General features: G+C 43.5%; 1 long non-coding RNA gene across 1 annotated transcript; it reads right to left on the minus strand.

Moving 5' to 3' along the window:
• Nucleotides 1–230: 230 nt before the first annotated feature.
• LOC309537884 lies at nucleotides 231–6480 on the minus strand. Its single transcript, XR_014222033.1, has 3 exons — nucleotides 6197–6480; nucleotides 4121–4248; nucleotides 231–702 (listed from the first exon to the last, which is right to left on the minus strand). It is a non-coding gene; the product is annotated as an uncharacterized lncRNA (long non-coding RNA).
• Between the last annotated feature and the right edge of the window lie 15511 nt (nucleotides 6481–21991).

Below are 21991 nucleotides of genomic sequence, written 5' to 3' on the forward strand. Positions count from 1 at the left end.
GAAGTGACAGGATTGTTTTAGTATCTCATTTCCTGATAGCTGTGCAAGGATAATTACAAAAATGTGGAGAAGCATTGAACTAATTGTTTATAGCTGGTAATTATAATGATTAAAGCTCTGGCAATTGATCAACGCTTAAGGTAGACCTGGGATATTATGGTACCAATTAAAGTTACCAGCTGTAAACAATTACGGAAGCAGGAAATTAAGACCAAAGTGACTTTTCAACAGAAGTGGGACACCATTTATTGTGTGATGGAATCAAAAGAATGCTCATGAAATTGTTTGGTTCAATATTGTACTGATTCAATTCAAGAGGCCATAGTGCAAGATGACATATTTCTCAGGTGTTGGCTGCAGTAGGATTGGGAACCTCTAGCTGACAGACTGGTTGGCAGTACTGGCATTGTGCATTTCTACTCCCACAGTGGTTTCGAAAAACCACTGGATCGTAGAAGAGGGCAAGGCTACTTCTTTTGGCAAAGCACATGCTGCCAATGTGCGCTCCTGAGACTTTTTGTGGGCAGGAAGAGGGGAGAAATTTAAAAGCAAAGCTGCACTTTCCAAAACAACACATAAATTGAAGCACGCACATCCTTCAAAATCTGCACTTGTCCGAATTTTGCAATGCAGTTCGCCAGCCAAGCAACATGTACAGCATGCATCCAGTAGGGTGAATTGTGCATCAAAATGCATATGTTCCTGAAAATAACATACCAAAATGCATTATATTAGGGGAAATGTGCCAAAATGTGCATATTGGGCAAAAGTGCATACCAAAAATAAATAAATACATAGATTAGGAGAAAATTGCACTAAAACGCTGATGAATTTTGCCATGGACATATAAATTAAAAAACACTGCAAACTAATATGGAAACTCTGCAAACTAATATGGAGTTCAGTTGATAACTGAGAGAAACTGAATTCGACAGGTTTGCCCACCCAACGAGGCAGATCTTCCTGCTGCTCCCATTGGGCGTCATTCCTGACTCAGCCTTTGCTATCTGCAATTTTGGCCAAAACATCTAGTGCTATCTCTTCACCAAGAAGGCCCGACCTAAAGCGCAGTACTGAAGGAATGCTGTCTGTGTATAATTTCAATTTAAGGCTAGGTGCTTCTTAAAAAGGGGCGCGGGTGGCGCTGTAGGTTAAACCACTGTGCTGCTTGGGCTTGCCGATCGGAAGGTCGGTGGGTCGAATCCCCACAATGGGGTGAGTTCCCGTTGTTCGGTCCCAGCTCCTGCCAACCTAGCAGTTCAAAAGCACACAGTGCAAGTAGATAAATAGGTACCATTCTGGTGGGAAGGTAAACAGCGTTTCCGTGCGCTGCTCTGGTTCGCCAGAAGCAACTTAGTCATGCCGGCCACATGACCCATAAGAATTGTCTGCGGAAGCAGACAAATGCCGGCTCCCTTGGCCTGTAAAGCGAGATGAGTGCTGCAACCCCAGAGACGTTTGTGACTGGACTTACTTGCTAGTGGCCCCTTTACCTGCTCCTTAAGAATTAAGAGAAGGATGCAACTCTTGCTTGCATGGTGTTCAGTGATGTGTAGATCAGACTCCCCATTCACATATTGGAGCTACTGCATTAGGATGTAAATGTTGGTCATACTGCTTGTATAACTGTTGCCTGCCATTTAGAAAGCAGAAACAAAGATTACCAGCTCCCTAGAGAGCTCTTTGCTTGAAGATCAAAGGACTAAAACCTAGATAATCATCTTTACTTTTATTCCAATTATGGAATGGCATTCCATCTTGCTGCCTTACCAAAATGCAATGGCATGGCCTTCTAAAGCTTGTTATTTGCATTTTATATCTCACCCCCCACCTCTCCACATGTCAGCATGATGTATTTAATCTAAGCCCTTTTTTCTTTAGATACAAATCCAAGCCAGCATGGTCAATAGTCAGGGATGGAATCATAGAATTGTAGAGGTGGACGAAACCCCAAAGGACATCTAGTCCAACCCCCGCAATACAAGAATCACAGATAAAGAATCCCTCGCAGGTGGCCATCCAGACTCTATTTAAAAACCTCCAGTAAAGTAGAATCTACCAGCTTCCAATGTAGTCCATGACCCTGTCAATTCTTATTGTCAGAAAGTTCTTCCTAATGCTTACATTCATACATCATACATCATTCTATTTGTATGCCACCTTTCCATAGTAAAAGCATGCTCAAGCGGCTTACAACATGAAAAAAATCACATAATTACAAACATAGCAAAAGTAGTAATAAACAATAAATAAACCATCAAAATGTACGCCACCAAACTGAAATGATTTCCACATAAATCATAAGATCTAAAATAAAGATCTAAAAAGTTTATATCAATAACAGCAACAACCCCACCACCAAACAACCCCCCCCAACAGTACCCCAGCCCAAGAGTCTGTGCAGCAGCTTCAGCTTGTGTAGCTGGAGCCAGTCAGGGCCTCACCTGGCCAGGTGGGGAAAGGCCTACAAGATATAGAGACCGTCTTTCAGGACTCAAAGCCAAGATGGTTTTGTTGGAATCTCCTTTCTTGTACAGTGGTACCTCTGGTTGCGAATGAGATCCGTTCCTGAGCCCCATTTGCAACATGAGCAGAATGCAATCTGTGTGTCCACGTCTGCGCGTGCGCAGGCCACGAATTGCAGCTTCTGTGCATGCATGTGACATCATTCTGAGCATCTGCGTATGTGCGAGCAGCGAAACCCGGAAGTAACCCTTTCCGGTACTTCCAGGTAGCTGCAGGACGCAACCTGGAAAGACGTAACCTGAACCGAACGTAACAAGAGGTATGACTGTAATTTGAATCCACTGGTTCAAGTCCTACCATCTGGCGACACAGAAAACAAACTGGCTCCATCTTCCATGAGACAGCCCGTCATGTATTTGAAGATGGCTATCATCTCTCTTCTCCTGACTAATCATTTTAAATTAATTAATCAGTTAATAGATTGGTCGGTCGCTTTATCTTGCCCAGGGCAACCCAAAGCAACTTACAACAAGCCCCTTGGGGAACCTAAAGCAGATTCTTCCTCACATCCAGGCTTCAGTGCAGCCCCCTCAGCATCCTTGACTTGGATACAGCAAATCCCCAACTCTCTCACCAATTCCTCATAAGGCTTGGTTTCCAGACCCTTTATCATCTTGTCCACCCTTCTCTCAGCACTTTAGAACTTGTCATATCCTTCTTAAACTGTGGTGCCCATTACACCAGGTGGGGCCTGACTAAGGCAGAATAGAGCAGTACTATTAATTCCATTGATGTGGACACTGAACCTCTGTTGATGCAGCCTAAAATTGCATTAGATTTTTTTTTTGCTGCTGCATCATACTTTTGACCTAGTTTTGGGAATGATGGGAGATGGAGACCAGCAATGTCTAAAGGGCATTGTACTGGCTGCTTATGAAATCAGACCCACCATGATGGTGCTCAGGTTGATACACCTTCTCAGTACAGTATCTAGAGTAAAGAATACCTCCTTAAAATACAGCGATTTCCCATATCTAGCTTAGGATATCAATGCAGAAGGTGATTCAATAAGTCCAGGGAAAGGAAGGCACCTTTGACAGGGCCTACCCTTTCATTCAAGGGAACTGCAATAAAAATCTAGAACACAAGCTACACAACTGGTTCCATGTTTTTCTTTCTCAACTGCACCAAGGCAGACAGAGATTATATATTTCAATGCTTCCCCCATTGATAGGGCAGCATGCCTCCTCTGTCACATGGTATTTTTGTTTACATTATGAGTTGGGCTGCAACTTTTTGTCGACTTATCTATTGAAAATATTTGAAACATGCCCCTGATAAACTAAGCCACCAATTTTAAATTCTTTCACTACATTTTGTTTACATACACTTTGTATTTATATCATTATTTTTTTTAAGAAAATAATTGTTGGTGGTGACTGTCATGGCTACCAATGTGTGGGGGCGAAAGGCAGTGGGAATGCCTCTTCTCAGATATTGCCTACAGCAGCCATCACCTCTGCTGTGATTTCTGCATTGCAGGAGGTTGGACTATTTGTTTAGAAGATGCTCATTGCTCCATTTTGATCAGTATTTTCTATACTTACTGGCAGCAGCTCTGCAGGGTTTCAGAAAGAGTCTTTCCAAGCCCTACCTGGAGCTGCCATTGGGGATTGAACCTGGGACCTTCTGCATGGCAATCAGGTGCTCCACCACAGACCAACAGGCCTTCCCATTGATAATAGCAGGAGGGCTGAGACAGCAAAATGTCTTGATCTGGTGCTGTAAACAATACAGAGGTACCTCGGGTTACATATGCTTCAGGTTACATACGCTTCAGGTTACAGACTCCGCTAACCCAGAAATAGTGCTTCAGGTTAAGAACTTTACTTCAGGATGAGAACAGAAATCACGCTCCGGCGGTGCAGCAGCAGCAGGAGGCCTCATTAGCTAAAGTGGTGCTTCAGGTTAAGAACAGTTTCAGGTTAAGTACGGACCTCCGGAACGAATTAAGTACTTAACCTGAGGTACCGCTGTACTTTAAAAATGCAACTCCTTCCAGCTGCACTCTGTAGGGGTGCAGTCCAGCAAAGATACCCCCATCTCATGCTTCTGTTAGCAGTGCTTCAAGTGCAATGTGTTCTTAATTAACAATTGACAAATCACGTTGCTTTCAGATCAATTTTGGCGTCTTATTAAATTGCGTTAACATTTTCATTTTTCAGCACGCAAATGGTTTGCACTTATTTATTTATTTATTTATTTATTTTAAAATATCATAAACAGCGGGTGGGGTAGAAACATCTTTTATTTCTAGATTAAGACATGATGCGCCAACTTTCAGCCTTGAGGAAAATTTTACGAGGCGGTTATAAACCCCTGCTAATAGAGGTTTATAATGGAACTGCTGACACAACCTTATGCACTACTTTAATAAAAAGAGTGAGCATGCAAGTCAGGTCTGGAGTAGGGGATCGACCCATAACTCACGGGAGGCAAAGCATTAAGGGAATTATAAATGTCAGTTCCTTATGATTTTTCTGTATCTCATAAAATAGAATAAAAAAACCACCATCTATTTTTCTAATATCTGTTTTCCATTTCCTCTTAAATTAATAGAAGAGCTGGCCTGTAATATTGATTTGATTTTTCTAGGGTTTTTTTTAAAAAAAAGCTTAAAAGCTCTCTGTTCTGTAGCTGTTGATTCAGTCCCCCTCCCCCCTCAATTGTAAGCTCAGTCTGCTCCTTGACTTACATAGGTTTTCATAACTGCATTCAAATGACTAAAACTGTTTTCTGTTCAAGAAATAACATTATGGAGAAAATGAATTGACTGTGCAATTTGGCATTCTTCCAGAAATCATTACATAGCAGAGGTGGAGAAGCTCCCCCCCCCCCCGTCAAGGTGTTCATTCCCTTCTTAGAAAAAGTGGATAGAGAAAAGTTTTTCTCCATCTCTTCTAACTCTAGAACTTGTTGGCATCCAATGAAGCTGAACGCTGGAAGATTCCAGAAAGTTAAAATAAATGACCTTTTCATAGTTAAACTATGGAACCTAGCTCCCACAGGAGGTAAGTGATAGCCACTAACTTGGATGGCTTTAAAAGAAAATGGGACAAATTCATGAATGCTAAGGCTATCAGTGGCTACTATTCTGTGGAACAACCCTGTGTTTCCGGAAGTGTCTGTTCATCTCCTTCAAATCCAGTTGTTGGCAACTGTCTGTCTCGACAGACAATGGAGTGCACTTCCAGGGGTGAAGTTAAACCACTGCATTAGGAGAACTGATGTGACCTCTGCAAGGCATAAGCCTGGCAGTGTGTACAAAGGTCCTGGACTGCCTAGATGATAAGAACCCCCCCTTGGTCTCACTGATGTCGTCCAAAGGAAAGCAGAGCAATATGTTTGGCACCAGCATGGCTGTAGGAGCTGCTGAAAGGAGGTGACAAGGCGCCATCCAATCGCCTTAGGGACTCCCCTGCAGATTTGTCTTTTCTTCCCCAAAAATATCCTGCAAGGCAGAGGGAGTTTGGGTTCAGGGTTTTCCTTCTTCTATATGGGCTACCTTCCCAGGTTGATGAGCCCCTTTTGCCCCTCACTTCCCCTACACGTGCAGAAACCGCCTTCTTGACCGTTGGACCTGATATTGGTCTTGTCTGTTCAATTTGCCTTCACATGCAGGAGAAGTCCCTAACTCATCGAGTGTTTGAGTCCCATCACCTACCATCACCTGGTTTAGACAGGCAGTCAAAGCCATTCTCAGGGTGTGGCTGCTGGCACATACTGGCAGCTTCTAGAAACCACAAGTGAGAACTGAGTGCAAGATGAGGAGCAAAGGTGGACAAACTACCCCAAAGGAGCATGATGTGTCCCCCACCAAAGATACTACCCTTTCCCTAACACCCCATACACCCCAAATCCAGTATGGCCCTGAAATCTCCCTTCTTCTTCTTTGGAACCATGAAGAACATGGAGTAGCAACTACAGCAGTGCTCTCTCAGGGGCACAGGCTCTATAGCAGGCTTCCTCAACCCCAGCCCTCCAGATGTTTTACGAGTACAATTCCCTTCATCCCTGACCACTAGTCCTGCTAGCTAGGGAACATGGGAGTTGTAGGCCAAAAACATATGGAGGGCCGAGGTTGAGGAAGCCTTCTCTATAGCATTGATGGATATCAGGTGCTGAATGGCTATGAGGCCCCTCCCAGTTGTTCCACAGGCAGGAGTATGCAAATTAGACAGACCTTACCCCACAGTGGAAGGGCAATACCACCAGTTGCCTGTCAGGTATGAGCCAGCTCCAAGCGGAAGTTTGCAGCTAACTGCAGAAAATAGGCAGGAACAGAGAGCCTGCTCTGATGTTAGTCCCCGCCCATCTGGCTGGGTTTCCCCAGTCAGACAGAGGAAAGTTGGCAGCTGCATACTCCGGCTCCTCCTGACCTTGACGTGCAAGCTGATAAGACAGGAATGGAGAGCAGGCTAAAACGCAGTCGAAGCACTCCAGAAGCACAAACAGGTGGGAAAGAGTGAAGAGACAGCCTCTCGGAGAATGGGGAAGAGGCGGGGGCTGACCCACTCAGTGCGAGGACTCGGCGAATGGGAGAGTTGCAAGATAGGAAGCAAAACAAACGACGTAAGACGTGAAAGTTCAGTTGCTTCTCGTCACGTCGGAAGCAGTCTTCAGAAGGGTCACTTTGATTGATGATGTTGGAGGCTGTGTTAGAGCCGTCTAGAGCAGGCACAGGCAAACTTGGCCCTCCAGATGTTTTGGGACTACAATCCCCAACATTCCTGATCACTGGTGCTGTTAGCTAGGGAAGATGTGAGTTGTAGTTCCAGAACATATGGAGGGCCAAGTTTGCCTATGCCTGTTCCAGAGCTATGATCCAGAGTTTGTTTTGACAATAAATTGTAATTTTTAATTAACTATGCTTACTGTGTTATCAAGCTGGGAACCTGGACTCCTGACATTGCCAAGGTAATCCAGCTCCGATGATCATGGTAAGATAAATGCACCGCATCTGATAGATACAATATGTCACCTGAGCAAAATGCAAGAACTGCAACTCTTGAGGAAGAGTTGTGGTAAAAACAACAACAACAACAACAGTACAGAACTGAACTAAGGAGTGGTACAACGCTAGAATGTATTCAATTAGAGAGAATACTTTAAAAAACAAAAACAAATATATAAACAAATTTGACCAATGCATAGCCAATAACCAAAACTAGCCTAGGGTGTGTAAGATCCCCTTCATCCCATGCAGAAAATGTGCTTTTCATGCGAGGTCAAATGTCACAATTTCCTGCAGGGGGATGGGATCCTTGGATGAAACATTATCAGGGTTCAAGGACATGCTCTACTCAGGCTAAAGCTCTCGGAGGGAGTGCCAAGTGAGGCCAGCAAGGGATGTGTGGCATGAAGAGATCCCCCAAGTTCAGAAAGAGAGACCTGGAGGCATGTGGTTGAGCTCTGAGACTATGGTTCCTCCTACTTCTTCTCCAAGAGGGCCTGAACCAGTTATTTATTTATTTATATCTATATAACCACTTTCTTCCAAGGAGCTCAAGGTGGCATACCTGCTTCTCATTCTTCCCCCACTTTATCCTCTCAACAGCCCTGTGAGGCAGGTTTTTGGCTGAGAAGCTTAAGGCCACCCAGGGAGTCTCATGGTTAAGTGGGGATTTGAACCCTGGTCTCCCAGGTCCTAGTCCAACGCTCTAACCACTACACCACACTGGCTCTCATACTGCTTTAAATGCAGATATTTCTTTTTGCAAATTAAAATGATAAAAGGTAGCCCATCAGCTTCTCCTCCTCAAGGAACTTAATTTCCCCTATTTAAAATGCAGAGCTGGATGAATATGTCAGCATTGAGGAGTAGGCAGGGAGACTTGAGCATTGAGGGGTAGGAAGGAAGCACCTGAGCTGCTTATCTGGAGAGAATCCAGTCCCTCCAAGCTGAGGAAGTTAGTCATCCCGACTCAGAATTTTTTTTTTAAAAAAAAGAAAATGTTACAGAAATGCCATTCATTTTCTCTCCGCATTACAATCCCAATGACTCTTTGCTAACAAATTGCAGATGACGTGATCTGAGGCCCAATTCCACACCTAACAATAACCCCTGCAACTGTCATAAAATCAATCTCTTAGTGTTAATAACAAACACGGCTCTCCCCAGTATTAAAACCACAAGTAATCTTCAGAAATAAGGGCAAATAATACAAAACACTGGAAGTATGGGGGGGGGGGCATTGCTTATATATCTCACGGAACTGGGATTTGTTGGCTGCACATATTACTTACTCATTGTCTTTAGAAAACACCATGAGTTTTGGAAGAGTATTAGGAAACACTGTAAATAAGATCTTGACACCCAAACCAAGACAGACGTCATATGTGTGTGTTTTATAACCTGGGGGGGGGAAATAAGGTGGGCAATTGGCAGGGGGGCTAGGAAACTTGTAATCCTCAGAATTTCTATAGTGGTTACGCCATCCCCATTTTGCCTGACCTCAGTGTTAATGCTTGAACTCACAGCCAGATGACAAAAGGGTCAGCATGAAATTTTTATTAGGGTATTAAACTAAATACGGACTCCCGTTTGCGGGAAGAACCATAAACCCCATTCATGGCACATTATGGGATTCCACCAGAGACCTTTAGTTTAAATCTATTAGGGGAAGAATATTCTACCTATGTTCTGCCTTTGGGGTAGGGGCAGATTGGTGATAAGGATAGTGTGTGTGTGTGTGTGTGTGTGTGTGTGTGTGTGTGTGTGTGTGTTTATCTGTGATCACTTTTTTGTGACTGCTTTATTTCCAAGTTAAAAAGCCCCAAATAATGTAACCTTTCCTCTTAGGGGAGTCAATCCATCCCCTTGGTTATTTTGGTTGCCATTACTGAACCTTTTCCATGTTCAAAGATATACTTTTTGAGACGAGGTGACCAGAACTCTGTACCATAACCCTCATGTGGTCATGCCATAGATTTCTGAAAAAGAGATTGGCAGTTTTATTTTGATCCTTTTCCTAACAATCCCTAACATGGAATTAGCTTTTCCCCCATAGCTGTGCCATTCCAGCGAACATAGGTCACCCAGCAGTCCATTTGTTGTGTGTCCCATGTTGGCTAGGATTGGAGAACTGGAAGGCCAGGTCCTTAGCTTCCCCATATAGGCCAACCTTGACAGGTGGGCATGGCCACAACCACTCAACCATCTGGTCACACTCACCTGTCAAAGCTGAACCATGCCAGGGGAGGGGTCTGCAAAGAACATAAGTGAAGAGTTCGGTCCTGGCAATGCATAAGTCTGCTTTGCAAGTGATGTCAGCTGATGGACAGGTGACCATGGTTTGGATGACATGTGCTCACAGGCCAAATTGGCCCCTCTGGTGGACCAAGATTAGCCTGAAGGTTCTCCATCCATGGTGTAGGCTGTGATGTTTGCATGACTCATAGAAGGGACATGGCTCAGTGTAAAGCATCTTTACACTGGGAGGACATGGCTCAGTGTAAAGCATCTTTACACTGGGAGGGGTGGCTAACACCCCAGAGGACAGGATCACATTTCAAAACGACCTTGACACATTAGAGAACTGGGCAAAAACAAACAAGATGAATTTTAACAGGGAGAAATGTAAAGTATTGCACTTGGGCAAAAAAAATGAGAGGCACAAATACAAGATGGGTGACACCTGGCTTGAGAGCAGTACATGTGAAAAGGATCTAGGAGTCTTGGTTGACCACAAACTTGACATGAGCCAACAGTGTGACGCGGCAGCTAAAAAAGCCAATGCAATTCTGGGCTGCATCAATAGGAGTATAGCATCTAGATCAAGGGAAGTAATAGTGCCACTGTATTCTGCTCTGGTCAGACCTCACCTGGAGTACTGTGTCCAGTTCTGGGCACCACAGTTCAAGAAGGACACTGACAAACTGGAACGTGTCCAGAGGAGGGCAACCAAAATGGTCAAAGGCCTGGAAACGATGCCTTATGAGGAATGGCTAAGGGAGCTGGGCATGTTTAGCCTGGAGAAGAGGAGGTTAAGGGGTGATATGATAGCCATGTTCAAATATATAAAAGGATGTCACATAGAGGAGGGAGAAAGGTTGTTTTCTGCTGCTCCAGAGAAGCGGACACGGAGCAATGGATCCAAACTACAAGAAAGAAGATTCCACCTAAACATTAGGAAGAACTTCCTGACAGTAAGAGCTGTTTGACAGTGGAATTTGCTGCCAAGGAGTGTGGTGGAGTCTCCTACTTTGGAGGTCTTTAAGCAGAGGCTTGACAACCATATGTCAGGAGTGCCCTGATGGTGTTTCCTGCTTGGCAGGGGGTTGGACTCGATGGCCCTTGTGGTCTCTTCCAACTCTATGATTCTATGATTCTATGATTCTATGATTCTATGCTTTGCACAGGTTCAATCTCAGGTTCAATCCCCGACTTTTTCAGGTAGGGCTGGAGGAACCCTGTCTGAAATGCTGGGAAGCCTATGCTAGTCAGTGTGTAAACAAACCCAAACCTAGGTCTGACTCAGTATATGGATTCTTCCCATGTTCCGATGGATTCTACTTGTGAGGTTAGGAAATGTTTCAGAGAGGCATCCCTGTGAAAAGGGGCTGTTTCCATGTTTCCATGCGGATGCCAATCGGCAGCCTGGGAAACTCCTCTCTTTATATTCTATTCAGCTCACGGGATCAGTTGTTGGACGGATGTCACATCCCAATGCATAATTTTAATGTGTTTACATCCACGGTGGAGCTGACTTGAATTGCTAAGTGTCTGGACCTCTTGCCTAGGAATTGCTCGCATTTTTGTTCCGCATGTGTCAGTCAGGAACATACGTGCTGCAAGAACCATTTACTTACGACAGGGGAATTCTACCCATTTGTCTAAGGCCTGGGACCTGAAGCACAGGCCTGGCATGCTCTGAAGCGGTTCCATAATTGCTCCGGCTGTGTGGATCCCCCAAACCCAGACTTCTTTTCTTCCAATTTATAGTCCGTTTATTGTTCTTCCTTGCAGAGGGTGTGCTTACACTGAATGGAAGTCCTTGTACGAGATGAATGGGACCATTTTTTCCATACACTGGATGATCCTCATGTTGAAAGGGGGCCTCCCCTGCCCTCCCCCGCCCCCAGTCTTCAATACTATGTCGGCTTTTCTTTTTGGCTGGTACATTCTGATCCCTTATCCCGAGCTTTCTCAACTCCCCCACTCTTGTCGGCCAAAGTTTCAATCAGCTTCCTGCATCTAAAGAGCAGCCACTTACACCGAGTCTTGAATCAGCAATGTTTCCATCCTAGATCGCTTCCGCCATCCTGCCGCTCCCCCCGAATCTGGAATGCAGGCTCAGCCGCCCATCCCACGTTAAGCAAATTACCAGAGTTTGGTGGTTTTTAGTAGAGTTCTGGAGGTTTCTTACCGCCTTATTATAGTGAATTAACAACCCACAGACAGTGATTAAAACCCACTTATAACAAGCTTGCAAGTTATTCTGTGCAAAAGGCAATAAAATCACAGTCATTTGCTTTCCGATGCAAAAAAGGGGGGGCGCCAAGGAAATACGGTCACATTAAAACTCTTGTTTTCCCTACACTCAGTGAAAACTTCCATTGTCAACAATTTTGCCCTCTCTCTATATATATTTTATATATATAGAGTTTGCTGCCCGGGTTCCTTAGGAAAAGAAGTTAATTGATTTATTTTTGCTTGGCGATGGGAAAAGGGAGTCAGTCCCAAGTCTCAGAGATTAATGTGACCTCCATTCTATAACGTCCGGTGATATTGTTTCATTCATTGCACTTAGGAGGGCACTGAGCGCCTAAGGGAAGAAGGCATTGTCATTCAGAAGTCAATTCTGCTAACCCATTAGGAAAAGCACATTCCGTGGCCCTACAGTCAATCGGTAACTAAAAAAAAAACCTATGGGAAAATAGACCTGTTTCACAGTTCACTGCCCCCTGCAATTTGATCAATATTGTTTTTAAATGTGTCTTTTCTGACTTTATCAGTGATGTCTTATTCTGCTGGAAAGTAGTTTCATACAAAGAATTATTATTGGGGGGTGGGAGGGAGGAAGTCCACTTAATCCCATAGTATCTCTCAAGGTTATTTACACACAAACAACTTGAGAGTGGGAGTGGGGTGGGAACATCTTGCTTTGCAAAGAAATAATTTCTGCAGCTGCCTTTATAGTGGGCAATGGGGGCTGCTGTCCACTTATAAATGGAAGAGCTATTGAAGGTCATTTAGTCAAACCCCATGCCAGGAAAGCCCCTACTTGTAGGATCCTTGATAGGTGGACATTCAGCCTCTTCTTAAAAACCTCTAATGAAAGACAGTCTACCAAGTCCACCACCTCCCACTGCAGTTTGTTCCACCATCAAACCACCAGCACCATCACAAAGCTCGTCTTAATGACTAGTCTAAATCTCATAATTTGAATGTTCAATCCCTACCCTCTGGAGCAGCCTTTCTCAACCTATGGGTCCCCAGATGTTGTTGAACTACAACTCCCATCACCCCTAGCTAGCAAGGCCAGAGCTCAGGGATGATGGGAGTTGTAGTCCAACAACATCTGGGGACCCCACAGGTTGAGAACCGCTGTTCTGGAGTAACAGTAGGGCAGTGTTGACCAAACCTGGGTCTCCAGCTGTTTTGGGACTACAGTTCCCATCATCCCTGACCACTGGTCCTGTTAGCTAGGGATGATGGGAGTTGTAGTCCAAAAACAGATGGAGGGCTGAGTTTGACCATGCCTGCACTAGAGTCTAGGGCAGGCTTCCTCAACCTTGACCCTCCAGATGTTTTAAGACTACAGTTCCCATCATCCCTGACCACAGGTCCTGTTAGCTAGGGTTGATGGGAGTTGTACTCCAAAAACAGCTGGAGACCCAAGTTTGGCCAACACTGCAGTAGGGTATAAAACAGTAGGGATTAAAAACAATTTATTCCATCAACCATCTCAGTGCTCTTCAACCCTGGGTCCTCAGATGCTGTTGGACTACAACCTGCATCATCTCCAGTGGTGTCAACTTGAATAAAATATTGGGTGGGGGGCAGATAAGCCCCACTCTGCTTAATTGATCACATGGCATGGTGCACACACCAATTGAATGGCAATTCCCATCAACTTTGAGGGGCAGCCCCTTCAAATGTTTCATGGGGAAGCAAAGACCCTTCTACCTCTAGGAGTTGGCTCCTATGATCATTTCTGACCATTGGGAGAAGGATGATGGGAGTTGTAGTCCAGAAAACATATGAAGACTCATGGTTGAGGAGCACTGATCTGAGTGCTCGTCCTTCAAGATATATGGAGATGGTAATCCCTTCTTAATTTTATCTTTTCCAGGCTAGACAAACACAACTTTGTCAACCTTTCCTCATTGGATTCAATCTCTGGGTCCCTCCTCTAGACATGTTCCAGTCTGTCAATATCATTCACAGGATCATAGGAAACTGCCTTATACTGACTCATTGGTACACCTGGTTCAGTTCTTCACTGATGGGAAGCAGCTATCCAGGTTCCAGGCTGAGTTATATCCCAGTCCAGAGATGCCAAGGACTGAATTGGAGACCTTCTGCATGCACAGCAGATGCTCTGCCGCCGAGCTAAGGCCCTTCCCTGTAAAAATGCAAGAAACAAACATTTTTAACTATGGGGCTCATAAGTACTCAGGCCAAATCATAATAAAGTTGTACAGTTGCTTCTTGTTATCTAGGCCACATGCTTCTCCTGCTGCAGCCTAGAATCTCATGAGTATTTTCCCTTTTTTAGTTGCCACGCCATGCACTTAGTTGCATTGCATTTAGTTTGGAGGCCACTGAAACCCCTTCTAACCCATTTTTCACATGGACTGCCATCAAGCCAGGTGCTTCTGGGTCTTTCTACCTAACTGCAAAAGTTATTCCTACCTAAATTGCCTATGGTCAGAAATCTTGGGTTTTATATTTTATTTTTTTTAGAAAATGATTTATGGTTTATAGAGCAGTCTCTCCACTACTCACTCTGTCTCATTCACAGCTCAGTCAGTAAGAGCATGAGACTCTTAATCTCAGGGTTGTGGGTTCGAGCCCCATGTTGGGGGGAAAATTCCTGCATTGCAGGGGATTGACTCTTGTGGTCTCCTGTTGTTGTTGTTTAGTCGTTTAGTCGTGTCCGACTCTTCGTAACCCCATGGACCAGAGCATGCCAGGCACTCCTGTCTTCCACTGCCTCCCGCAGTTTGGTCAAACTCATGCTGGTAGCTTCGAGAACACCATCCAGCCATCTCATCCTCTGTCGTCCCCTTCTCCTTGTGCCCTCCATCTTTCCTAACATCAGGGTCTTTTCCAGGGAGTCTCCTTTTCTCATGAAGTGGCCAAAGTATTGGAGCCTCAGCTTCACGATCTGTCCTTCCAGTGAGCACTCAGGGCTGATTTCCTTAAGAACGGGTAGGTTTGATCTTCTTGCAGTCCATGGGACCCTCAAAAGTCTCCTCCAGCACCGTAATTCAAAAGCATCAATTCTTCGGCAATCAGCCTTCTTTATGGTCCAGCTCTCACTTCCATACATCACTACTGGGAAAACTTGTGGTCTCCTACAGCTCTACAATTCTATGACTCTATGGATCTACTAGCGATGCTTTAAAAAGTAAAAAATAAAACAACAAAACACACACAGAGAGAGGTCCCATTGGTAAAGAAGAAGTTCCTTCATATTTACAAGGTGGCTTCAAATTGTAAACTTACATGGTTAGAAAAGGTTTCATGGCTGTCTTGTGCAGGAGAAAGGGGAGAGAGCAAGGAAGATGAAGGGGAGGAGCTTGGGAGTTTGGCAGGAAAAAGCACAAAGTGCATTGGCCCCTGTCTGTTAGTCTCAACCCTGCCCTCTATTGGCTGGAGGCATGTAAGGTTGCTTCTGCCCAGCAAAGGAAAGGTCTGTAGCTCAACAGCAAAGCATTCGCTTTACATGCAGAAGGTCCCAGGTTCTGTTCCTGGGATATCCAGGTAGTTCTGGGAAAGATTCCTGCTTTGAAATTCCAGAGAGCCACTGCCAATCATAGAACACAATACTGAGCAAGATAGACCAATGTTCTGACTCAGAAAAAGGCGCCTTCCTATGTCCTTGTGGCTTTGAGGAAAGGCAGAGGCAACTGAGTCTTGCTGAAGTCCTGTGGGTGGGCAGACAACCCAAAGGAAGGCTTCTATTAATTAGAATGCTCTAATTAATAATAAAACAGTGTTATTCAAATATAAAAGCCTTATTGTGCTAAATTAAATATAATTTGTCAGGAGGGTCATTAATAAAAAAAAAAGCAGGGCATAAATAAGTGCTATAATATTTGCTCTATAAAAAGAGGTCTAGCCAAAAGGGCCATTTGACTAATGTAGTATTAAATTCCCCTTGCCTTGCAATTCATTGGAGAGAGGATTTTTATTATTGTTGTTGTTGGTGTTTAAAATAGACACAGCACATTGGCTATCAGTTACACATAATGGTTAAATATAGGCTATTGATTTTTGAAAAATCACTTAGGCAAGCTGAGAAATATGGTGGTTGTTTTAAAAAAAGAAAGGAATCTGGGGGGAAAGAGAAGAACGTTTTCCTGCTGATCAACTTGCTTTTTATCTCTGTGTTGTTTTACTGGTGCTTTATTTTTCTGTTTTAAAAATTAAATGCATCGTTCCATCTATTGGTTATTAGCCATGAAAACTGGGACGTTGGTGGTCAGAGATGATGAATGGTATCCAGCACTACTCATATTCAAAGTAGGCCCATTGAAATGAATGGAAATGGCTAATGTAGGCCCATTAATTTCATTGAGTCTACTCTGAGGAAAAGAGTAGATGGACGCAATCCTTTGCTTGACATCCTTTGCTTGTCAATCCTCGCATACCCAGAACAACACCATCTAGGCACAAGAGGGAGGTCTCTGTAGGATTACCCCACCATTTCCTTCCACATTCTTCTCACAAACAGCACATCCACCAGTGTTGCTCTCATGGCACTTTTCTTCTTGAAATTGAGGCAGTGGCTGGGGGGTGGTGTTTCTGGGCATATGACTATAAATTCCCTTCAAGGGGAAAAGGCACATTGAACTCCCTCCTGCCAATGTTAAGGCTGTGCAAAACGTTTTAATAAAAGCATAAATGATATTTTTAAACTTCAGACTCCATCCTATTTCTGTAAGAAATGTAACAAATTTACATTTATTTATTTTCATTGCCAAAAGGATCCCAGAGTGGGAGCCAGTGTGGTGTAGTGGTTAAGAGCGGTAGACTCGTAAACTGGTGAACCGGGTTCGCTTCCCCGCTCCTCCACATGCAGTTGCTGGGTGACCTTGGGCTAGTCACACTTCTTTGAAGTCTCTCAGCCCCACTCACCTCACAGAGTGTTTGTTGAGGGGGAGGAAGGGAAAGGAGATTGTTAGTCGCTTTGAGACTCCTTAGGGTAGTGATAAAGCAGGATATCAAATCCAAACTCTTCTTCTTCTTACATGAAACCCAAGTTTATAATGCACCTTAGAACTGATTTGCTTATTAGCTGAAAACTGCACTTTATTTCAATTGTGTTTAAAGAAGATATCTCTAAAGGTACTTTGGTTTGTTTGCAAGCCTGGCTGCAAGATTTGTGGATTTTGGCTTTATCTAATGTTGATGCTTTATCTTAATCCTTTGTTGATAATTATCTTTATCTTCTGTTGATGTTTATCTTTTTATTCTTATCTGTGCTGATATTCGCCTTTTTTTCCCTTTAAATGAAAAAAAAAATGAAAAAGAAAGAGGGAAAGGAGTAAAAACAGAAAAACCAGTAGTGCAATAAAATCCTATGACTTTTAAAACAAGCACAGAGAGAGAATGGAAAAGCAAATGCAACCAACAAAATAAAAAATCCTGATGCAGCAATCTTCAGAGACTGCACAGGTAAATATATACATCTTGAGCTGGGGCCAGTAACTAGTAAGAGTCTGGGCCAGACATGTCTGAGGAAGAAGGAAATAGAGTGGTACCTTGTGTTACAGATGCTTCAGGTTAGAGACGCTTCAGGTTACAGACTCCACTAACCCAGAAATAGTACCTCGGGTTAAGAACTTTGCTTCAGGGTGAGAACAGAAATCGCACAGCGGTGACGCAGCAGCAGCGGGAGGCCCCATTAGCTAAAGTGGTACCTCAGGTTAAGAACAGTTTCAGAATGAATTAAGTTCTTAACCCGAGGTACCAGTGTACCATAAACAGGACCAGCACAATGTTGTATGGTACTTTTTCTTAATGCAAGGTCCTCCCTCTTACAGTCAGAGTTTGTTCAGAGACATTCCCATTGAAAGTGCAACAACAGAGATCATTCTGTATGCAACTCAAGGGTTAATCCGATCATCAGTATTTATGTAGTTAATTTCATAAAATTTATACCCAACTTGATTGTAACACTCCCTCCCTCTGTGAATATTACGGATGTTCTTGCTAGATCTCGTGGAGCACTCAGACTTTCTGCAAGATCTTATGAGAGCGTCTTCACCTTGCCCCCGTATTGTTGCGATCGTGCAAATAAAAAACGTGCAAGATGTGAGTGTACTGTAGCAGATCACATGAAGCCAAATTATACTCCTCACAATATCAAAGAGCCTGTCATCACTTACCTGGAAAGCCTTTGGCTGTGGAGGTTAGTGCAGTCTTGAATCTTTCACTGGCACTCAGCGAATCGATAGTTTGTCCATGACGAGTCCATAATTGGTCCATATAGATTAAAATTAATGGTACATAATTTAACATTAATTACACTCTCAGTGCATACTGATTCGCAATCAATTAACACTTACTTCTTAAATTTACCAAGAGTCACTTGGCAATTGTTCCCAGATCCACATGCTTAAAAGCTTCCGTTCAACATTTGAAAGCTTTGTCATCATAATGAAACACACGAGACCTTTCAACTCCTTTTGACCACCTTGAACATGGTTTTCCATCTGGGTCCTGATGTGACCAAAGGCACATTGTCCAGCCTTCAGGAACTTCAAAGGTGCCAGCTGCCAGGAGCTTGTGATTGATGTATTCCAGGTTGGCTGGCAGGGCCATGGGGTGTGTGTCTGTCCTGCAAAAAGAAGGATTGTATCATAATGTAGCTGTGAAGGCATAAATCTGTGAACTCTGCTATGACAAAGCTTCCTAACATGGTATCTGGAGATGAAGTGAATCAAAATTAGGGTCCTTGATGCTTGTTACGTTTGATTAATTTATTTTAATGGGTGCTGAACCACACTCAGCTGCCATCGCAGGGGCCCAAGCATGCCTCAAAAAGGTCTGCAGTCGTAGACCCACTTCCATGAGAATAAATCCCATTCAGTTCAATGGGATATTTTAAAAGCCACCTGCCCCCAAAATGAAATGAAACTCCCCTTAGAATTCAAACCGTGGTCCTGTGGTTTTGTGCTGGCCTGTGAAACTCATCTGGTTTGGACGGTTAAACTTGCAAGGCAGAACTAGGGAGGGTATTGACAAAGGCCATAATAGCCACTGTTAGTCCACTCCTGGACTTAAATGTTCTTTTAATTTCTGAGCTGCTCTTATTTATTATTCAGGAGCTGCATCAGGGTAAGACTAGAGGCTCCGCTGACATGGCAAAATGTAATCCTAGCAACTCATTAAAAGATGCCTCAGAGTAAGTTACCGTATTTTTCGCTCTATAACACGCACCCGACCATAACACACACATAGTTTTTAGAGGAGGAAAACAAGGAAAAAAAATATTCTAAACGAAACAGTGGATGTATGATTTTTGTGGTTCATGCTGTGGCCACAGACATGTGATCTGATGGTGAGTTTGGGGTAGCCCAATGCAAAAATCCTGAGGATCCATGTGGATCCATGCTTTGTAACCACGTTTTTGCACCACTGCAGCCCCAGGCAACAGTGGGTGCGTGATTTTTTTGGTGCAAGATGTAGCCATGGACATGCTATGTGATCTGATGGTGAATTTGGGGTGACCCAGTGCAAAAATCCTGAGGATCCATGTGGATCCGTGCTTTGTAAACAGGCTCTCTGTCCCTCTCTTCTCCCGCTTTGCTGTTTCAAAGTGAGCAAAGCGAGCCACGGAGGAGGGAAGGAAGGGGAACCATGGATCCTCTGCTCACAACTGCAGCAGATCCCCCTGCCATCCATAGGCATTCACTCCATAACACGCACAGACATTTCCCCTTACTTTCTAGGAGGAAAAAAGTGAGTGTTATGGAGCAAAAAATACGGTAATATATTTGTGAGACTCAAGCAAAGATACTTCCTGCTGCAGCTAGGACTAGGCCAAAGTTTCTCAGAAAATATTTTTCCAATAATTTCCTGATTTGTTTTGTTCTGAGGGCCCCCTGCAAGCTGTTAGGGAGTTTCAACCATCACTCAGTCAAATGCCCTCCCAATTTCTCTCTTCATATCCAGTTTAATAGCCAGACAAGATGGCGTAGAAGTTAGAGTGTTGGACTATTACCAGTGCTTCTTTCTGGGGGGACACAGGGGTACGCATACCCCTAAACATTTTGTGAATCTTTGTACTTTTGTCCATTTACTGTATTTACTTCTCCCGGTTTGAACTGTAAAATGGTGATTTTCTTGAGTCAAAATGAGCACTGACTATTATTATTATTGGGGTGATAGATTTGGAGGACCCCCCCACCCCCTGAAATTAATAAATGGTAATAAATGGTAGGATTTTGATTATTTGGGATGTCCAGAGAAGTGGACACGGAGCAATGGATCCAAACTACAAGAAAGAAGATTCCACCTAAACATTAGGAAGAACTTCCTGACAGTAAGAGCTGTTCGACAGTGGAATTTGCTGCCAAGGAGTGTGGTGGAGTTTCCTTCTTTGGAGGTCTTTAGGCAGAGGCTTGACAACCATATGTCAGGAGTGCTCTGATGGTGTTTCCTGCTTGGCAGGGGGTTGGACTCGATGGCCCTTGTGGTCTATTCCAACTCTATGATTCTATGATTCTATGATTCTTCATATATTCTAATTTACTTTACGCCAAGATGTTTAGCTTCCCTTCAAACAAACAAACAAAAAACACAGTAAGAATATTATATCTCTCTCCTTTAACTTTTCAAAACACACCTGAATATTTGCCCTGGATTTCTCTAAAATGCCTTGTGTCAAAGGATGAGCACACAACGTGGCTATAGAAATGAAAACTTTTAACAGCTGGAAAGGATTTCCTGCTTCTTGTTCTGAGCATTTATTAATTAGATCTTTGGATGGCATAATTGAATCTTCCTTTAAAGCTGCTCAGACTTGCCCACGGCGTTCTGTTTAGTTATATAAGAAACCTGCATCGTGTCATTTAATTACAGTGCCGGTTAGATTATGGCAACCCTGCACTGCTTAAGCAGGGGCAGAACAAGAACCTAAGTGAGCATTGCTTCTTATGATTTCTGTACCGCGCGCACTGGGGGGGGGGTGTGCCGTTCCTCCCATGATCATCTGTTTGCTGTTTCTGGGTAATTACCCCAATTTAATGTCCATTTCAATCAAAACATTGCATTTATTTTAATAAAGGCAAGGAGTGCATTTTCCTTCAGTTTTGATGGTGCATTACCTATTCACTGTTGAGAAGCTATCTGCTAATACAAATGAATTTCCTGTTTTCCCGTAACTACCTGATTAAGAGATGGGTCGCCAACAGAAAGCACAATTCTTCCTTATTATAGGGAGGTTAACAGATGTCACTGGGGCCCTTTAACTGTTATAGTAGCCCTTTCACCTTTTATCCCATTTATAATTTTACCTTTTATACTAGTCCTTTTTAACTTTCATCATGTTTATGGTATGCCTACTGTAAAAGCTTGAAAAATACTAGAAGCATTATGAAATCCTCTCATCGTTAATAGCATAAAGATTTCTGCATATATATTTCCTTTTTTTCTGCACAGAAGGAGAAGGTAGTGTACTTAGAAGGATTGTTCACCTGGGACTAAAGTGCAGCTAATTCTTAGATGGAGCACCTATGTTTATGGTTTCATTTTAAGGAATTTGTTGTTGTTGTTGTTGGAAAGTTAAGGACAGATAAAAGAAATTGCATAGTTAAATTATGGCTACCAACCTAGAAGGCTTGAAAGGATGATCAAGGGAAAATAATGGAGGAGAAGACAACAGAAAGCTACTAGCCACAATGGCTATGCAGTGCCTCCAGCCATGGAATACCGCTTGCTAGAACCCACAAGAAATGACAGTGCTCATGTGCTTGAATCCTACTTTCCCACTGCTGTCTATTTGGTTACTTTGAGAACAGGATGCTGGGCTAGATTGGCCTGTTCTAGCAGGCTCTTCTTATGTTCTTATGTAAGCCACTCTCAGCTGGACGTCCACAGAGATGCATTCCTGTCCATATAATGCCAGGCTCACAATCTATTTTGCAGGGCATACAGTAGTTTATGGAAGCAGATTGGCTGTAACTTCATGACAGAACATCTGCTTTGCATGCAGGAAGTCCCAGATTCAGTGCTGAAGATGCACCTGTTCACTCTGGCTTTTGACACTTGAGATTTATGCTTTTA

The sequence above is a fragment of the Podarcis vaucheri genome, assembly GCF_965113315.1.
Source record: "Podarcis vaucheri genome assembly, chromosome: 7".
In the NCBI taxonomy this organism is placed as follows: domain Eukaryota; kingdom Metazoa; phylum Chordata; class Lepidosauria; order Squamata; family Lacertidae; genus Podarcis; species Podarcis vaucheri.